Below are 18,590 nucleotides of genomic sequence, written 5' to 3'. Positions count from 1 at the left end.
TTTAATATATGTCACATATTTCCTATGTATTTTATATAAATATATATTCATTATATATAAATATATACTTATATTATATTTATAATGATCTACTTAAAAATATATTATATATTTTTAAAATATTTATAATATATTATATGCCATTTATTATTTATAATATAATATTATACATATATTTATATAATATATATTGTAAATATAAAAAACCGAAAAATCGAAGAATCGAACCAATCAAAAACCGAAACCGGCGAACCGGTTAACCGGTGGCAATGATTCAATTTCGGTTTAACGAAATGAAAGAGCCAGTACCACCGGTTTAGTTTACAAAAAAGGGGCCATGATTCGGTTAGCCAAACAGTGGACACCCCTAATATATACCTCACAACAACATCCCATACTATCGATGTGGGATACCTTACATTAACATCCCATACTATCAACAAGGGACAAATGGATCGTAACATATTTCAGGTGGAAAAACAGCCAACACCATAAAATTTTATTAAAAGCAAACCGCTATCAAAAAGATGCAGTGGAGGACATAGCCCACCTTGCCTTTAGAATTTTATTAAAAGCAAATCTCTATGCAAAACAAAGAGATTAATAATAACTTTAGAATAGAGCAAAAAAGAGAGAAAAAGTGGGTAAAGGAGAGAGATAGGAAAAAGGAATTGGGGAAGAGAATTTTACCTGTTCCGCTGATGAAATTTGCACCTTCAAGTCCTTAGGTTCAGTTTGGAAGGAGCACAAAGACAAATATATACAGTACAAATATATATACAAATTAGTACAAAATATATAATTTTATACTCTAGGTATTTGTATTTATATTCCTTCCAAACTGATCCTTATTTTCGTCCAAAACAAAGAAAGATAAGGTGAATTATGATCATGAGAACAATGAAAATGAAGAGTTAGGAATCAAAAGAAACTACGTCATCAACCTAATTTCTTAGTTGAACATGATTTAGGTGTCCATCGAATGTGGGCATCGGACGTTATATATGTAGCTAGTTTCATGACTCTAGGAAAGGCCATCAATCCATCATATGTGGCCAAAAACAGAGAAATAGAGTCATCTGACGTGGCCAATAGAGAGAAATATACAAATTTAATTCGTTACTGGGTTTTGGACATGAAAATTTTGATTTATTATAGACAAAATAACGTGAATTAAAACAATTGATTATTACAGGCTCTTGCATCTTGTACAGGTATATCCCCCAATCAAAACCAGCCTTCGTCGATGGGGCTGAACTTGATTCGTAGATGTGGCACGACGGCTGCATTCTCGCTGCAGCCAGTAAAGATTTGTTACAAGTCTTGTAAGGTGAGTGACTGATTGAAGTCAATCTCTTATCTATATATATATATTTTTTTTTTATCTTTTGGAATTTAATTGGACGTACTAACAAATAAATTGTACCATGACTGACATGAGAAGTCTTGAAGCATTTAACCTGAGTGAGTGAATTCTTTGTAATTGGGGGATATACCTGTACAAGATGTATAATTACATCAAGGATCCCTGTGTGGCCTACTACCATCAATTTGGATCTGTTAGCTGGAAACACATGGTGAAGTGAACATGGTATCCGATTAGGTTCCTAACTATGGATACGAATTAGAATTGGTAAGGTAATAACCGTGACAATAAAGGAAAATTCCCGATCAATACCGAAATTTTAAAATGTGACAATCCAGTATCTAAACTTTCAAAATGTGATAATTCAATATCTAAACTTTCAAATTGTGACAATCCAGTACCTTCCGTTAATCAGCCGTTAATTAACATTTGAAAAGTCAAAAATGCCCTTCCAATGCCATCTAATTCTCTTTATCAACCATTCAAACGTTAACAAAAAAATGAACATTCCCAAATCTTAGCCTCTTCTATTCAAAAAAGTTGGTGATTGTTTAGAAGAATCTAAAATTTGAGGCTGTTCATTTTATTGTCAACGTTTGGATGGTTGATAAAGAGAATTATATAGTATTCGAAGGGCATTTTTGACTTTTCAAATGTCACTTAACGGTTGGCTAATGTTCTGGTTAATGGCAGGTATTGGATTGTCACATTTTGAAAGTTCGGGTACTGGATTGTCACATTATGAAAGTTTAGATACTGGATTATCACATTTTAAAGTTCGGGGATCAAATTAAAACTTTTTGAGACTACAAATTATACAAATTAGAACTTATTGAGAAACGTCAATGTTACAGGCAAGAAAGACTACATGATTCTCCTGAAGTATATTATATGAATATATAAAGCAAAGGCATTACTTGTCAAATTATAACAAATCAATACTAAATATTTTCAATATTTATATCTCCACTAAGACGACATAGATGACGGTGGCCTATGTAATAGTGGCTGTTCATCTAGTTGTGTTATAACATTGTTCTCTGCACTTTTATCTCCGGTTGAAGTTGAACCTGTATCCCATAGGCCTGTTGGTTCTTCAATAATGAACTCCACTTTTTGAATTTTCTTCTGAGGCCATGTTCTTTTTTCGAAATCACATTTACCTGGGTAAGTGCATTTACTCGTGTTCTTTTTTTGTTTGATTTGCCCAGGTAAATGATGTTTCTTATTTTCCCATGTTCTTTCTTTTGCAACAGGAACACCCACTTTCTTGGGTAAATTGTTATTTTTTTCATCTCTTTCCAATTTTACCCTTTGGACATGGATTTGAAAGCCATGTCACAAAGTTTTAAATGCCCCTAAAATTTTTGGAAATAAACCATGCTGCCTTTTCTTTTAAACCCAATTTGAGCCTAATTCAAGTTTTTCCTCTAGAACAATAGAAGAAAACGCCATCTGCCATTATTTTGGGCTCAAATTTTGGGCATTTAAGACTTGTCATAATTTTTTGTTTTCTCTATGAAAATCAAACTAGTTCTGATTATTTAATGAACCATTGAATTTTCACAAATAACAAGTAGCAGAGGAGAGTTTAAAATGTCAATGCTTATAAGATCATGTCAATCCTTTGACCTTCAAAATCACAGTTACAAAATGTGAGTCTAAATTACTTCCAATAAGCAACATACACCAAAATTACATGGTTGGCGCTTTTCAAGTACAGCCAGATATACAGTTCTCTATCAAAGAAGAACAACAGAAAATGAGAAAAAACAGAACAGGGGAAAATAAGTTGGATGTCATTGGGGAAGAAGGAATAAAAATTCTCCATGGACCATAGTGAAGGCACATATGGAACACCTCAGCGCATTGCCTTGCTTCACTTGGCACAGCTGATTCATATATCAAGATGACTTCTTCAGCAACAGGTCAATGATCAACTCATCCAAAATCTTGAACCAACCAAGTCCTGGTTGGTAGCAGAACCACGGCTAGCTAGTTGCTGAATGAAAGAAGACAACTCTCCAGCCTGCCATGAATTTTAGCCATTAGGGCTCAAGCCATGGAACAAAATACAGCATATACAATCAAGGAAAATAACATGTTTTCTGCACAAATGCCTGGAACAATGAAACATGGGAATTCTACAAGCTCAATTTGGAAGGAATACAATCTTGTTCTTATTCACACAGGAAATTTCTAGATTAAGTCACCTACAATCAGAAAGTTGGGTAAAAATTAAATGGCAAAAAATGATAAACCTTGATGAGATGGGCCAAAGTACAACACCAGTTCATGAGAACTCCTTCTGATTGTTTCCAGAATCAGTGGAGCTCCATCATTTTTTGAACATGCTGTATATGCCATGTGGATATTATAGTCATACTTGTATGTAAATTCTGAGGATTCCTCACCCTCTTTACAGTACTACAATACTTTTTTTTTTTCCGTTTACTAAAAAAATGTCAACCAGTAATGCAGCAAAAGCTCTAGTCTGTTCTTAACATAGAGGTTTATTCACTTTACTTAGGAAGGATTCGTGGCCATATTAAGTGAGGCAGAACACTGGTTTTGGGTTAAGCCTTTCTGTGCCAGTCAACCAAACCAAGCCATAGTAATTGGTATGGCCTCTTCTGGGCTGCCATTCTGAGAGAGGTCTATTCACAAAACATTCCATCTTTGAATCCATCCATCCTTCCTAGCTAGAACCATTAAATTTAAACTCTATCAAGTCGAATTTAATTTGTATAGTTAAGTCAGAAGAAGACCAAAGTTGGTCCACCCACCCTAAAGTGGCCACACTACCCTCAAAGAATTGAATACCCAGACCAGATGTAGAAAGTTGAGTAGAAACCTCTAGTTCTCTGTTGGTACCCAAAAGAAATAATGCCTTGAAAAAGGTTCAGAGAATTAATTAATTTGAGGCTTCGTATAAGAAGAAGATAGAGAGCCCATCATTCAACTAATTACTATCTAGAGTGAACAAGAAAGGAAATCATAGAAACCTATCCCCATGATGAACTGCAAAATGAAGTGGAACTAAGCTTAGTGTTGCTCATCACAGAAAACATCATGCAGGCATTCACATGTACGTGAAGCATCTAATGGTGGGTCCTGAGTCTTGGCCATATAAATGCCCAACACATGGAAAGTACCACTCTGGACGACAGTAGTATTGTAACAGCAGGAATTCTTCCTCTCCCCAGATGAGGAGGTTCTCTACTACTGACCACCCTACTTCACTGGCATTGCTAATTTCAAACCCCACTAATCACTGGCCTTATATCTAATCAAAAACCGAACCGGTTAATTAGACTGTTACAAGGATCTGTTGATGATGTGCTTCGCTATGTAGAACCAGATTGCCATCATCAACCATAGTCAGTTTCCAAGCTCTATCGGCTTCCTGAAACCAATCAGTTTGAAGGAGAAAATACACCATTGATAACAGACAACAAGCCTCAGCTGCCAACAGTCCTAACCACAGCCCCAAGAACCCAAACCCAAGGTGGAAAGCTAACAAGATGACCAGAGGAATTCCCAAGAGATAAAATGCAGCAGAGTTTATATTAGCTCCTAGTCTGGGCCTGGCACATCTCCTCAGGACTCCACAACCAGTCGTCTGTGGGCAATTGAAGAGCTCGCAGAGGCCTATGATGGGCAAAACCGTGCTGGTTAAGTCAAGAATTTCACTATCACCTGTAAACATCTTCCCCCATATGGAGCTGACCCCAGTTGCAAATGTTATTGAGAGAAAACCCAAGAAGGACGACAGGAGTAGAGCAACAACCATGACTCTTCTAGCTTTCCAAGGCATGTTAGCGCCCAGTTCATTACTCACTCTAGTAGACACCCCGAAGCTGATGGATGAAGGCATTATATAAAGCAGAGAAGTTGTTTGTATTAATACCCCCATGGCTGCAACCTTTGGCTTAGGATCTGAGAGCAACCCACATAAGATAATCATGAATTCATACCACCACCACTCCAAACAGACTGAGAAACAGCTTGGGATCGCCAGTCCCAATATGGTCTTCCACCAGTAAGGCACTCTAGTGTCTTATATAAGTGACTTATAGTTAAGAAATTAGATTTGGTGCTTACAAAATTATGCTTATACTGTTATTACAACCCTTTTTAACAGTGTATTGACAGCATTCCCTATAAATAAAAAGATATATTCCCAATGCAAAGCCAAAGAAAAGGCTGTAAGAACCGTGTGAACACAATTTTGTGAGGACTGAATCTGCTCTCTGTATATAAGGACTTAAGAGTGGCACCTAAACTATACGGCATTGAGCTCAAGCCTGTTGTTTTATTGAAGTTGGAGTTGACTTAGGGATGCGACTCTTGAGAACCTGGGCCCCACAAAGTGTAATACTAATTTCAGTGGTTTCTACTTTCTCCTTTCTAGAAATCAAAAACACAATCATCGATTCTCATTTTCTGTAATAGGCTTCAGCTCCACAATTAGTTCATCAGAAGATACAGGTAGGACCCAGCAAAGAGAGGGGAGCCGTTACTTGTCCATTCATAAACAAAACAAAAAAGAAAAGGAAATTAAAAGAGTAAATTGAACCAGTGCAGTTTTCAATGGATTCTAGGAACATTGATTGGAGATCAGAGTTTTGCTGAGTTTGAATGATTCTTTTCTCACATGTCACAAACCCAGTAAGGCACTCTAGTGATTTCAAACGGCCTCTTACTCAAGGTAATTTAACAGCTGGCTTGTGAAGCCCATAATCCAAGCCCACTGACTGCCTAAACTTTACCAATCAGAGCTGTCCATTAGATAGGGTGAAATGTTTACTCCCTAGTCCACATCATCTCCACAGTACCTGCCTACCTGGAGTTTTCTTTCTCAAAGTGACATGAAAGCTACAAAGCTTCATTTTTTTTTTCCAATTTTCACCCAATAGTGTCTCATGGTATTATTATGTCTGGAGGCAGTGATATGAAAGCTACCTGGAGTTCCAATTTCCAATCCAAGCCCAGTGAAGCTACAAAGCTTCAAAGTGATATGAAAGCTACAAAGCTTCAAATCTTTAGAAACCTTTTTCTTCCTGTGTCACTATCTGTTTTCCCCCCTTATCAAATCCTTTGGTTCTGATGAAAGGATTTGGTTGTTGGATCCAATATGAGTCCTCTTGTTCTTCTTTTTTCATTAAAACTCTACTTTGAATCTTTGCCAACTAGAGTGGTTTGGTTAGTTTCTTCTTCTACTACTACTAGGGCTTTTTGTTAAGAAGATATGTTCTTTAGCAATAATCTTCATTATACTATTGATTAAATTACAGATTGTTATATGGTACTTCTCATGCATGATAAACCTATGATCAAGGGTATGTATCTCTCCTGCTTAATAGATTATCGTATTCTCTGGTAGATGTTTATTGTGTTCTCAATTTAGGAGATTGAATACTTTGAATTGGACAATTTTCATGCCAGTGTTATGATGGATTGTTGAAATCAGATTTTGTTCTACCCATGTAAAAGAGGAAAATATGATAGGTAATTGAGAAAATTTAAACATGATCCAGTGGTGTGTTGGGATTTAACTATTATCAGAACTTATTGTTTTATCCATTTAAAAGAACTAATTTGGTTATATATTTTTTTTCCTTCAAAGTTCTTTATGCTCTCTAAATCTGATTTTCTTTCTTTTTTTTTTTTTTCAGAAGGAATTTAAGGGACCAAGAATTCGGAGGGATGCATTGTGCAGTATTAACAGTAAAGTAAGAATTTCTTTTCTCATATCTTTTTCTTGTACCTTTTTAGCTCATCTGTGGTTTCAGTTGGAATTCTTCGTATTTTTGGATGAGAAATTGCTGAACTTCCCTTGGTTGCTACAAGCAAGGATAGTCAGGGACAGGTTATCTTTTTCACTTCATTAATAAAATAGTTGATTGCCTTACCTATTTTCAAAAAAAAAAAAGTCAGTAGGAATGTTGTCATGGTTATCTTTTTTCCCCTTTTTTAAACTAGCAAAAGAGGGAAAAATCCTGACCATTTTCTTCTCCTGAGCTTCTCTATAGGGCTACTTCCAGTCATTGTTCTCTTGCATTGAGAGGTTGCTGGAGTTCCTAAATATGAAGACACTTGTCCTACCTGCAGCTGATGAAGCAGAGTCCATATGTATATATAATTATATATACATATTTTATTTATATGTTTGTTTAAGGGTTTATGAGAGAATGGTTTGACGAGGATGAAGATTAGTTTTTATTAAAAATTAGAATGAACAATGAAGAAGATGTGGTAAGTTGGACAATCAAGATCCCAAAATCAACATACAAATTCCTTCAAAGAAATAAAAAAAAAAGAAATCTCAGATGTGATTATTTGATAAGCTTTCGCCATCAAATAAGCAATCACTTGTTCATCCAACACACAGTGCTCGGAAACCATTAAAGATAAATCCACCTTTAAAAATCTAGTTTGGATTAATCGTATTATTCCTTGTTCAAATTTATAGATGATCACTCCTAAAATTCAGGATACCACCCGGAGGCTGAGCTTCACAGTAGCATCTATTTCCAATATGCATATTTATACAGAACATTCAGGATATTTCAGACAAAAAAAGAAAAAATTGTAGAAAACACAGGAATTGATAAGAAATCACAAAATATGTTTCAGACAAAAAATAGAACCTTGGAAAAAACAGAGAAATTTATTAAAAATAAATATATTGCATTAAAAAAAACAGAAATTCAAAATAAACTGAGAAATTGATAAAAACACTACAAGAAATATGACCTTTAGCTACAGACAAAACTGTGGCTAAATGTCAACAAAACCGTAGCTATAGACTTATAGCTACGGACAGAAAACCATAGCCTATGTTTGCGTGACTATAGCCTATAGTTACAGTTCAACTGATCCGTTGCTATAACCCATCTATAGCTACGGTATCTGTCCGTAGCTAAAGGGCAAATGCATACCATATGAACCTTTAGCAATGGATTGAACCGTGGCTAAAAGATACATATAGCTACTGCTTTTATATTGTCAGTAGTTATATATCCAAATCTATAACCACGAATTTTTACAAAACCGTAACTATAATTCTTCTATTTATATCTACGGTTTGTTACATAACCGTAGCTAAATGTACTAATCTATAACCATGTTTTTTTTTGTTAAAACTGAAGTTAAATACTCTAACTATAGCTATGGTTATTTGACAAACCATGACTAAAAGATGCAATATATGCCCAAAAAATCTTGGAAAAACATAGCTAATTGTTTCAATATATGGAAAAACTATAGCTATATTCCAAATAAAATAGTAAAATTATGACACTTAGGAATGCCACCTTAAAGCAATACCTATTTTATTCAATTATTCATACATCACATGAAAATTATATAATAACTTCTATCAAATACTTATTTTATTGTAATAATTCAATACATGCCACATAATTTGAATACATCCACTGCTCTACCAAAAAAACACATCCATTGTTTAAAATGTGTATTACAAATGCCAAATTTCGCTCAATACATATTAAAGTCTACATGACTTGCAAAAAAATAGTGACATTTTAAATATAAAAGAATTATCCATTGTTTTCAACTATGCTTTAAGAGTCACTCCTTGCATCTTTAACCTATAAAGAAAAACAAAAAAAAAAAAAATAGAACAATGACTACTTTGATGATCTAGTTAAATATGCAATATACAATGAAAAAATGTGAATATAGGTAACAAAATCCACTATTATTTTGTTTAATGCAAGATAAATTTTAAAATTCTAATGAACATGTAAAAAATGTCTTACAAGTGCCAATTTGTCTTACTACATATAATAAACCATAATAAAAATGAAAAATATTGATCTCAATCACTTCATCCATGTAGTTACTCCTTACATATGCTTCCAACCTGAAAAGCAAAATAAAATAAAAATTAGTATTTTTGCATTAATATATATATGAAAATTTCAAATATAAATTATATGGTTTGAAGAAAAGCAAAAAATGTCTTAGATATGCATCCATAAAGAACACTGCAACATAGCTCTTAGAAATTAGCAATTAGAAATATTTAGAAAATGTAACATGTCTCTAACTACCTGCCAGATATTGACTGTTTCCCTTCAACCCAGCTAAAAGTTTATGGTAATTTCATTAACTCAAAACTAACCAATAGTTCCTCATAAAGTTTGCTTATAATAAATATTTGGTCCATATATGGAAATCATATTGCTGGTCAAGACTTGGAAGTTGTGGCTCAGAATAGAGACCCCTAACTCCACCTACAGGCTACAGGGTTCAGTCACTAGATCCATTTCTCAAGAGCAAAAAGGAACACCCAAATATTTATCCATCTGCACTTGTAGTCATACCACAGAATATGATCATAAGTCATACCATGAACATATATTTTCCCTGTTATGCATGGGTATCTTAATACCTAAGTTTCAATTAAATGTAAGAAAAGATGCCCACCCATATTAGCTGAGTAACATAACAAGTGCACTACAAAAGCTTGAAAACATCAAAAGAAATAAGAATTGGACATTTAAAATGAAATGCACCTTAGGTTTGATGAGACAGTGTCCTTGAAATCATGGACACACTTAGCTTCAGAATACACATGAGAGGCTCGTTGGAATAACCATTAGGCAAGTCAGAAGATCAACTTGAAGAACATATAAGTTGCCATTCATCTCAAACGTAAAAAAAGGTCATATTCATAATATCAAATTAACTAATTTTAATATCTATTCCAGAATTTCTTATAGATAATTTGGCATAAATCAAAGCAAACTTAAATGCAAAGCACTTCAGATTTTGAAACTTGATCATACATTCATCAAGGTAATCCACAAAGCTTAAAACTAAAATCATATAACTAGCAACAATAACTTAATTTCAAAGATTCTATTACTAGTTTATTGGAACATATGGTAATTGATATCAAAGTTTTAAGACCTGGACCAGACCGGATGTTCGAACCATTAGACCCAAGAACAAGAGACCATTCCGATTTTTTAGAACCCTGGGTTTTAAATTTCTCATAAAATGGTAGAACTGGTCAAAACCCAGTAGAACTGTTGAAAGCCAGCTGCGTTTCGACAACACAACTGGTTTTAATGACCCACCCGAATTGGTAAATGCTCTAAAACTTAAAATGCAAGTCTTAAGATTCAAACTTGCAACCTAACATTTAGCTAAGTTAGCTTATGACCATTAATCCATCTTATTATTTGTACTTAAATTTGTGTTTCTAATATACATACATACAAACATATAATTAAATATATATAAATATAAAACAATGAACTAATCATCCCGCCAATGCATAAGATGTGTTATGTTTTGCAAAAAGTTCTAAATATATTAAGTATGCAAATCATAGCCAAAACGTTTGACCCACGACCCGAGAAGCATTCCGGTTTTCTGTCCGGTCCCAGTCCTAAAACATTGATTGATATAATCAAAGAGTTGGGTTTCATATGTACATCCAAAAGAGCTATTCTAGTCTTAAGCTTTTGCACAAACAGGTCAGACATTGAAGAGAGGAGGCTCAAGTCAGGGTGGCATCCAGCATACAACTGAGTTTATAAGAGGCCTGCCTCTACTTCTCCCAAAGTCATTACATTACTTAGAAATGTTTATGCAGGATCTAAATAGGTGCCTTCTCTCTAAAAGACCAACAGCTCATGAGGATTTAAACAAAAAATAGGTGCTTCCTCTTCCTTATTCTGCCTTCTTTTTCTTTTCACTAGCTGAATATGGTTTTATGTTTTGCAGATCTGCTCCTACTCTATTGGTATCGATCTACTTCTTCACATATTTTGAATGTTCTAACAAACATCTTCAGTAAGTTCATGTTGTGACACTTTCGCTGAAACATGTTTTTTAATTTCCAAAAAATGAAATTTGCTGTGCTTCATACAAAACATACATAGGATGAAGATGAAATTTGTATTTCTAATAAAACCATATTGAATGGTGGGAAGATCAGGCTTTCTGTGTTTCAGCTGTCTTCTTTTCACCAGAAATTTTGTCTTAGGACTTACAGCATGTTCCTATTCTTTTTGCTGATTATATAATGGATCAATTTTGTATTCTGCTTGTTTTTTTGGGTAATACCAACTTTTTGTTCAATTGGGAAATACCCATGTTAATTAGTTCAATTATCAGAATTTTATCTGTTAAATATGAATAATTAGTTCATGCAAACGTATGCATATATATATATATATATATATATATATATAGCTAAATCATGTGTTAGATATAATTTGGATCATACGAGATCAGATTGGGGTAGTGAATCTATATTTAGTACAATCAAATTCAGATAACGTTAATGGGATGGAATCGAACTGGAATTTGGACAAACAGATGCCATTAGCAGCCTTAGACGCCATGAGGGAAGAGTCAAGGCATGGTAGAGGATACGGAGCTGACATGCACAGATGCCCTAATTGAAGTGAATTTATATGAGATGGACAATCTGAATTAGTAAGGGGAGACCAAACATAAACAGAAGCTTCTCCAGGCAAGTAGTGCAAGGGTAGTAAAAATGCTGAAATAGGGCAGAAAACATGCATCAAGTCTGTGGCAAAGCTAATAACAAGTTCTTAGGATTAGTAGCTTCTATTCTTGCAGAGATGAGAGAGTAATTTATATGAGATGGACAATCTGTTATGCTTGTTATGTGATGAATATATATATATATATATATATATATATATATATATATATATATATATATATATGTTAAGGGTGCATGGGTGGTTGTTTTAGGCAATGACCAGCTCTCTGTAGCACCCCAAGGTGGTTGAACCAAACAAACCACTCACTCACTTTTAGAAGGAAGTTGTTCTTTGATATGGATGTATGAGATGTGACTTCCTTTCCTAAATCAAAATTTGATTCTAGGTTGAAATCATCTTCTCCTGGGTCCCAAGTAGAAACAGACCTTACCTTGATTGCATGCCACATTGCTAGACTTTCACCCGAAGTGTATTAAATGATAGGTTTCTGCAGTCACATAAGAATGATAGGTTTCTGCAGTCAAAATGCTGAGCTTCATCAAGGGTTTTATATGGTGTACTAAATGAATTACAGTGGCCGTGGTTGCATGGTGCAAGTGTTAGCATGTCGTAAGTAAGTATCTTTGGATCAGTTTTGACCCTCCCAGTATAGCAGTGGTGCTGTTTTCTTCAATTGTTACAGTCATGTGACTATGTGACCTGAAAAGGTCCAAGAGTGTCCATGGAGGGCAAGTTGTTTCTTGTGGTGGAATGGGCAGGCATGGGTTTAACTGTGTCCTTTGTTCTTCTTGATGGAATAAACTACTAGGAAAGGTCCAAGAGTGTGAAGATGATTCTGGAGCTAAGGGAAAGTTGGGGGAATGATAAGAAACTTGCTAGTGAAGGGGCTGATTATGAGAAGTGAGAGCAAAAAAATTATATGATTATGTCATGACTTACATCTTCAATTCAACCTAGTCTTAGAATTTTATGTGGGTAGAAATATTCAGAACAAAGACATTTTGTTTCGATTTACCACCTCTAAATTGAGTCACGGCATGGCCTGCATGTGGAAGGAGGTGGGCACTTGGACTATTACAAGACTATTAACTGGTAGGGTGAGGAGGATGCTGAAAGAATGGTAGGATCCATCGTATGGACGCCGAAAAGGTTGCGAAATGGGTGGGCGAATTTAAAAAATTTCCTACATTTCTTCTAACTGGAAATCACATTCCCTTATTTTAGAATCAAATATTCAAGGATCTACTCGAACCAAAGATCAGGGGAAGGGTTATACCTGATACGGAGAATCAAAATCTCACAACGTCGGTGTTCACGCCCAAAGAAAGATCCAAGATCTGCTCCCGCTGAAGATGACATAGTGATGGTGGGGCAGAACCAACAGTGTACACGTACCGAACTCTTCACAAGAACTCGTTGGAGGCTTAGAGCACCGAACCAAATCAGCCTTTCAGCAAAGACTGATATCAAGAACAGATTTCTTGATTTTTCCTTCAATGGAGTTCGAACTATGCAGCAAGGTGGCGGCGACTGGAGGAGATCCTTAAGGCTGAAAGTGGCGTGACTGCAGATTTCAGCTTAGGGAAGATGAGATCCTATCTCAGATTGCAAAGAGTGTTCTACTGCAAAACCCTAGGTCGAATTCTTGTAATTCTTGATTAGGGTTTTCTCCTTTCTTAGTGATTATGAAACCTCCTAATCCTATTAGGAGTTATCCCAATCCAAATCTGTATTTGGATAGGGTATAATCTTAATCCTATCTGCAGATTAGATCAACCCATTCTTGATCTCATCAGGAGGTTAATCTTAATCCTATCTATAGATTCACCCCCTTAAGTGGGTGACCATATCAACCTAGTTCGAAATGGGCTTTTAGGCCCAATAAGTAATTAGTGCTCAATAAGTTTCCAAACTGCTGCCCAGTTGGGCTTCTTTGTATGGCGTGGGACCCAAGCATTGATCTCCACATCAGCCACATGGGTTCGGCCTAACCTTTGTTACAAGGCTTAGCCAAATTCACTAGAAAGCCCAGTGAACCCCTTGAGCCTATCACATGGACCCTATGGGCCCAACACTTACACTAAGTGGTCCCTGGGCTAAGCTATCTTATAAAAACCCAGGGACTGTGGGTAGATGCAAGATTAGCCCATCAAGCATTACCCCAAATGGCCTTACACTTAACCTCTCAGCCCATAATGATTAAGCACTACCCGACAAGAGATGACCTCTCCCTCGGCTGCAAGGAACAGTGTTGCATTCTCTACTCACATGGATCCCGTGAATTAAAATCATTTGCAAACGTTTCAAAATCGTACATAAATATATATCATATATATAAATTTTGCAAAACAAAATTCAAACGATTGAAATCAACTGCCGGCAGTTTGGTTTCCATCAAAGAGAGTGTGTCCCCGATCATTACCTTTGTCTGACAAAGGGGATGATCCCATCACTATGATCACCCACTCAGATGAATTCTCAGACTGTCCCAACATACCCAGGTTTTGACACCCGCTAAGGATTTCACTGATTGGCATATCAAAGACAACCCAATCCGACATCTAGTGCAGCACCATAATCAGGTCTAGGGGTCAGGTGTAACTTTCCAGTTTTGCCCATCAATCTCCAAGGTCCAGGGCAATACTGGAAATCTGGTCCGGTTCAAGGGTTCAAGTAATCCTACACTGCGTGTGCCTTGGGTCTCACCCTGGCGGCTGAGACAAGCCACCCTAACAATTGGCAGCACACCAGTGTCAGCCTTGGCAGGATAAATCTCCCCAGACTTATCCAACAGCTGTGAACATTTAAAACTAACACAAGTTTTATTAAGTGTCCAGTTTTAGGGTCTTACACAGAAGCATACCACACAACATGAATCAAACATGTACTTTATTTATTTACATTAAATATCAAAAGTACATCAAATCTGATTGGAGCTAAGGGCATACAATACTGTCCAATAGATGCTCCAGCCTATAGAGAGTTGATTTCCCAAGAAAGAATTTTTTTTGGCTTCTAGCAGCTCTGAATTCTATTTATGAACCTACATGTGTTTAGATTTTGAATGGTCAAGTGCTTCCAGGTCTTGAAGAAGTTTTTGCATTGATTCAGTCTGAGGAAAGTAGGAAGAGTGCTATTTATTCCACTGAGGAGGAGCAGGTGGCTCTATTATTTAAAAGTGAAGGCAAGAAGGGTGATGTGCAAAAGAAGGGTGAAAATGATATGGATCAGCTTGGCTGCGCCATTGTAAGATGCCTAGCCACACAAAAGAGTTTTGTTTGGACAGCCTAAGAAGTTCCAAGGGAAGCAAAGTAAAAGGCCTTCTATGTACCACATCAAAGTATCTCCTCTCTAGTTCAACCTGTGGACTCTATATCTAAAGGTCTTCTAAGTACCACACATGATCAATTTAAACAGTTTGGGCATGTTCTCAAATAGTTTGGGCATGTTCTCAAACAGTTTGAGCATGGTCTTCTAAGTACCATGCTCTTTATGTCTCAACTTCACTTCTCAATCACAGTGGATCATTGAAGCAGGGCCCACAAACCACATAACTAGTGAGTCTTCCCTTTTCAGAGATAAAGTTAAACTTGTTGATGGATTCTTTCCTACTATTACCAAGTAGGAAGTTATCTCCCTTCCCATGGGCCATTGCTTATCTGATGTTTACCATGTTCTCAAGATGTCCATCAGTCTTCTCTATATTAGTTGCATTACAAAGTCCTTGAATTGTTTAATAACCATTTCCCCCAACACTTGTGTGTTTCAGGATTTGGCTTTGGGGAGAATGATTGGTAGAGGACATAAGTTTATTGAATCAGTCAAGTTAGCACAAGTCATTTGCAGCTAGCAGTAAAGCATACCTTCTCTCCCTTACAACCTTCATAGAGTATGAGAGATGGTTTGTACTTTGCAGGCAAGAGAGCGGAATTACAGACTATGAGAATGAATTGGAAGAATGAAAAGCAAAAGGGTCGATCGCTGATATGAAAATTAAGAAAGAATCGAGCCCAACATAATTTGGAATTTGTGAGGAGATATAGAAGGGGTGGAGGGTTGGAGAGCCAATTTCCAATGCGAAATAAGAATTTGAACCAAGCTGTGTTTCCTTTCAGGAGAGGGTGGTGGAAAACCTCTTCTTGCTCCTTCTAAATACAAACTGGTGTTTGGTTTAATACATGGTATCTAAACCTCTGCTATGAGTTTGGAACAACTCAGATGTAGAGAAGAAGAAGTTTTGGTGATCACTGATACAACACTACTTAGACAACACTAGTATACATGGTTTAATATAAATAAATGGAAGACATTGGTTTAATACAACACTGTTAGATAGTGTACGCCCTTAGCTCCAATCAGAATGATGTACACTATGACATTTATTGTAAATGAATAAAGTACATATTTGATTCATGTTATTATGGTGTGTTTCTGTGTAATACCCTTAAACTAGACACTTATGAGACTCATGTTAGTTTAGAATTTTCATAGCCGTTGGATAGATCTGGAGAGATTTATCCTACCAAGGCTGACACTGATGTGTCGCTAAGTTGGTCGAGGTGGCTTGCCTCAGCTACTAGGGTGAGACCTGAGGTACATGCAGTGTGGGTTTTCTTGAAACCATGAACTGGACCAGAACTCAAGTATTGCTCTGGACCTTGGAGATAGATGGGCAAAACTAGAATGTTACACCTGACCCCTAGACTCGATTATGATATTGCACTATGTGTCGGATTGGGTTGTCTTTGATATGCCAATCAATGAGATCCTTAGAGGGGGTCAAAACCTGGGTAAGTTGGGACAGTCCAAGAATCCATCTAAGTGGGTGATCATAGTGATAGGATCAGCCCCTTTGTTAGACAAAGTGAATGATCGGGGATGCACTCTCTCCAATGGAAACCAAAACTACCGGTAGTTGATTTCAACCATTGAAATTTGTTTTGCAAAATATATTTATACAGATATATATATATATATATATATATATTATATATATATATATATATATTATGGTTTCAAAATGTTTGCAAAGCTGTACCTTGCAACCGAGGGAGAGGTCTTCTCTTGCCGGGCAGTGTTTGATCATTATGGCCTGAGAGGTTAAGTGTAAGACCATTGAGGGTAATACCCGATGGGCTAATTTTGCATCTGCCCACAGTCCTTGGGTTTTTATAAGGTGGCTTGACCTAGGGACCATTTAGTGTAAATGTTGGGATCATTAAGAGCCCATGGTGATGGACTCAGGGGTTCATTGTCTCCTATAGTGAATTCGGCCAGGCCTTGTAACAGAGGCTGGGGTGAACCAATTGGCTGATGTGTAGATCAATGTTTGGGTCCCACGCCATACAAGGATATCCAACTGGGCAGCGGTTTGGAGGGTAAGTGAGCAGATGGACTTAATGGGCCTAAAGCCCAATTCAAACTGGCTTAATGAGATTTAATTAAATAAGGGCAGTTTTGGGATTTAGATCAGTAGATAGGATAAGGGATTATCCCTATCCACTCAGAGAGTCCATATCCAAATAAAGATTTGGATCAAGAAACTCCTAATTATATTAGGAGGGCTGATCTTTATCTGCAGATAAGATAATGGATTATCCTTATCTCTTAAAGAGAGTCCAAATCCAAATACAAGATTTGGATTAGGAAATTCCTAATGGGATTAGGAGAACATCTCTTTAAGGTTATAAATAGAAGAGTAGGATGAACCTCCATATCATCACAACAATCTACTATTTTAATAGAGAAGACAGCATACAGTTTGACTGCTTCTGTCTTCTGCTCTTGCTCTCTCCTGCTCTTGCCACCATACCAGTTTGATCTCCACCTGTGGGAGTGATCAAGAAGTGTTCTTGATATTACCTTTTGGAAGAAAAGGTAATCTGAAGTCGTGCTCACTTGCCCTCTATCAGATTCTTGTTGAAGAATCAGGTTCTTGCTGAAGAGCCATCCTACTGATTCTGCTTCATCCTGCACTATGTCATCTTCGGTGGAAGCAGTCTTTGGATCTTTCCTTGGACGTGAACACCTTCATCGGAGGTTATTGTTACTTTGTATCAGGTATAACCCTCCACTCCCTTTTGGTTTCAGATCTGGTCTGGTTTATATTTAAGATTGATCATTGAAAATGCAGTTTTCTAAAATAGGGAATGTGATTCCCACATGGGAGAGAGAGAAATTTTTGAAAATTTGCCCAACCTTCCTACAGGGTTCGGTCATCCTTATGATGGATCTCTTATCCCTTGAGTGGTATCAGAGCCATGTTCAAATCTTGAATCAAAATTAACCAGATCTGGAACTACGCAAATGGGCAGAAGGTGTTCTACCCGATTTACGCAGATTAGCATTTTCTGGGAAATTTCTTCCCAGTTTTTGGGCGATTGATATGAAATTAAATATTTATAAATCTGAATTATATTTAGAATTGTTCTTCACATTTTTCTTGATTTTTTTTTCTGTTTGTACGGTGGAGATCGAAATCTTTAATGGCGCAAGAAATCTACGCATATGCGGTTCTTTTTCATTCTTGGTCTATAAATATATATATTTTTTTAGACAGAATGTATAGGAATTCAATTTTGATGTAATATTAATAGAAATTAGGTTTTCTATTTTATTCCATTCAAAGTTGAAGCAAAAATCGCATACCAAGAACACATTTGGTCTTCATATAAGTATATGCAATTGACCATGGGTGAGATAATATC

The 18,590-nt window shown here is 36.3% G+C and overlaps 1 pseudogene; it reads right to left on the bottom strand.

Moving 5' to 3' along the window:
* Nucleotides 1-4,676: 4,676 nt before the first annotated feature.
* LOC148872004 (protein DETOXIFICATION 48 pseudogene) lies at nucleotides 4,677-11,405 on the bottom strand (annotated as a pseudogene).
* Nucleotides 11,406-18,590: the final 7,185 nt, after the last annotated feature.

The sequence above is a fragment of the Nelumbo lutea genome, chromosome 2 (genome assembly GCF_056320005.1).
Source record: "Nelumbo lutea isolate HS-2025 chromosome 2, American lotus-T2T, whole genome shotgun sequence".
Classification (NCBI taxonomy): domain Eukaryota; kingdom Viridiplantae; phylum Streptophyta; class Magnoliopsida; order Proteales; family Nelumbonaceae; genus Nelumbo; species Nelumbo lutea.
The sequence above is the reverse complement of the archived record's forward strand: the minus strand, read 5'-3'. Positions and strand labels throughout refer to the sequence as shown.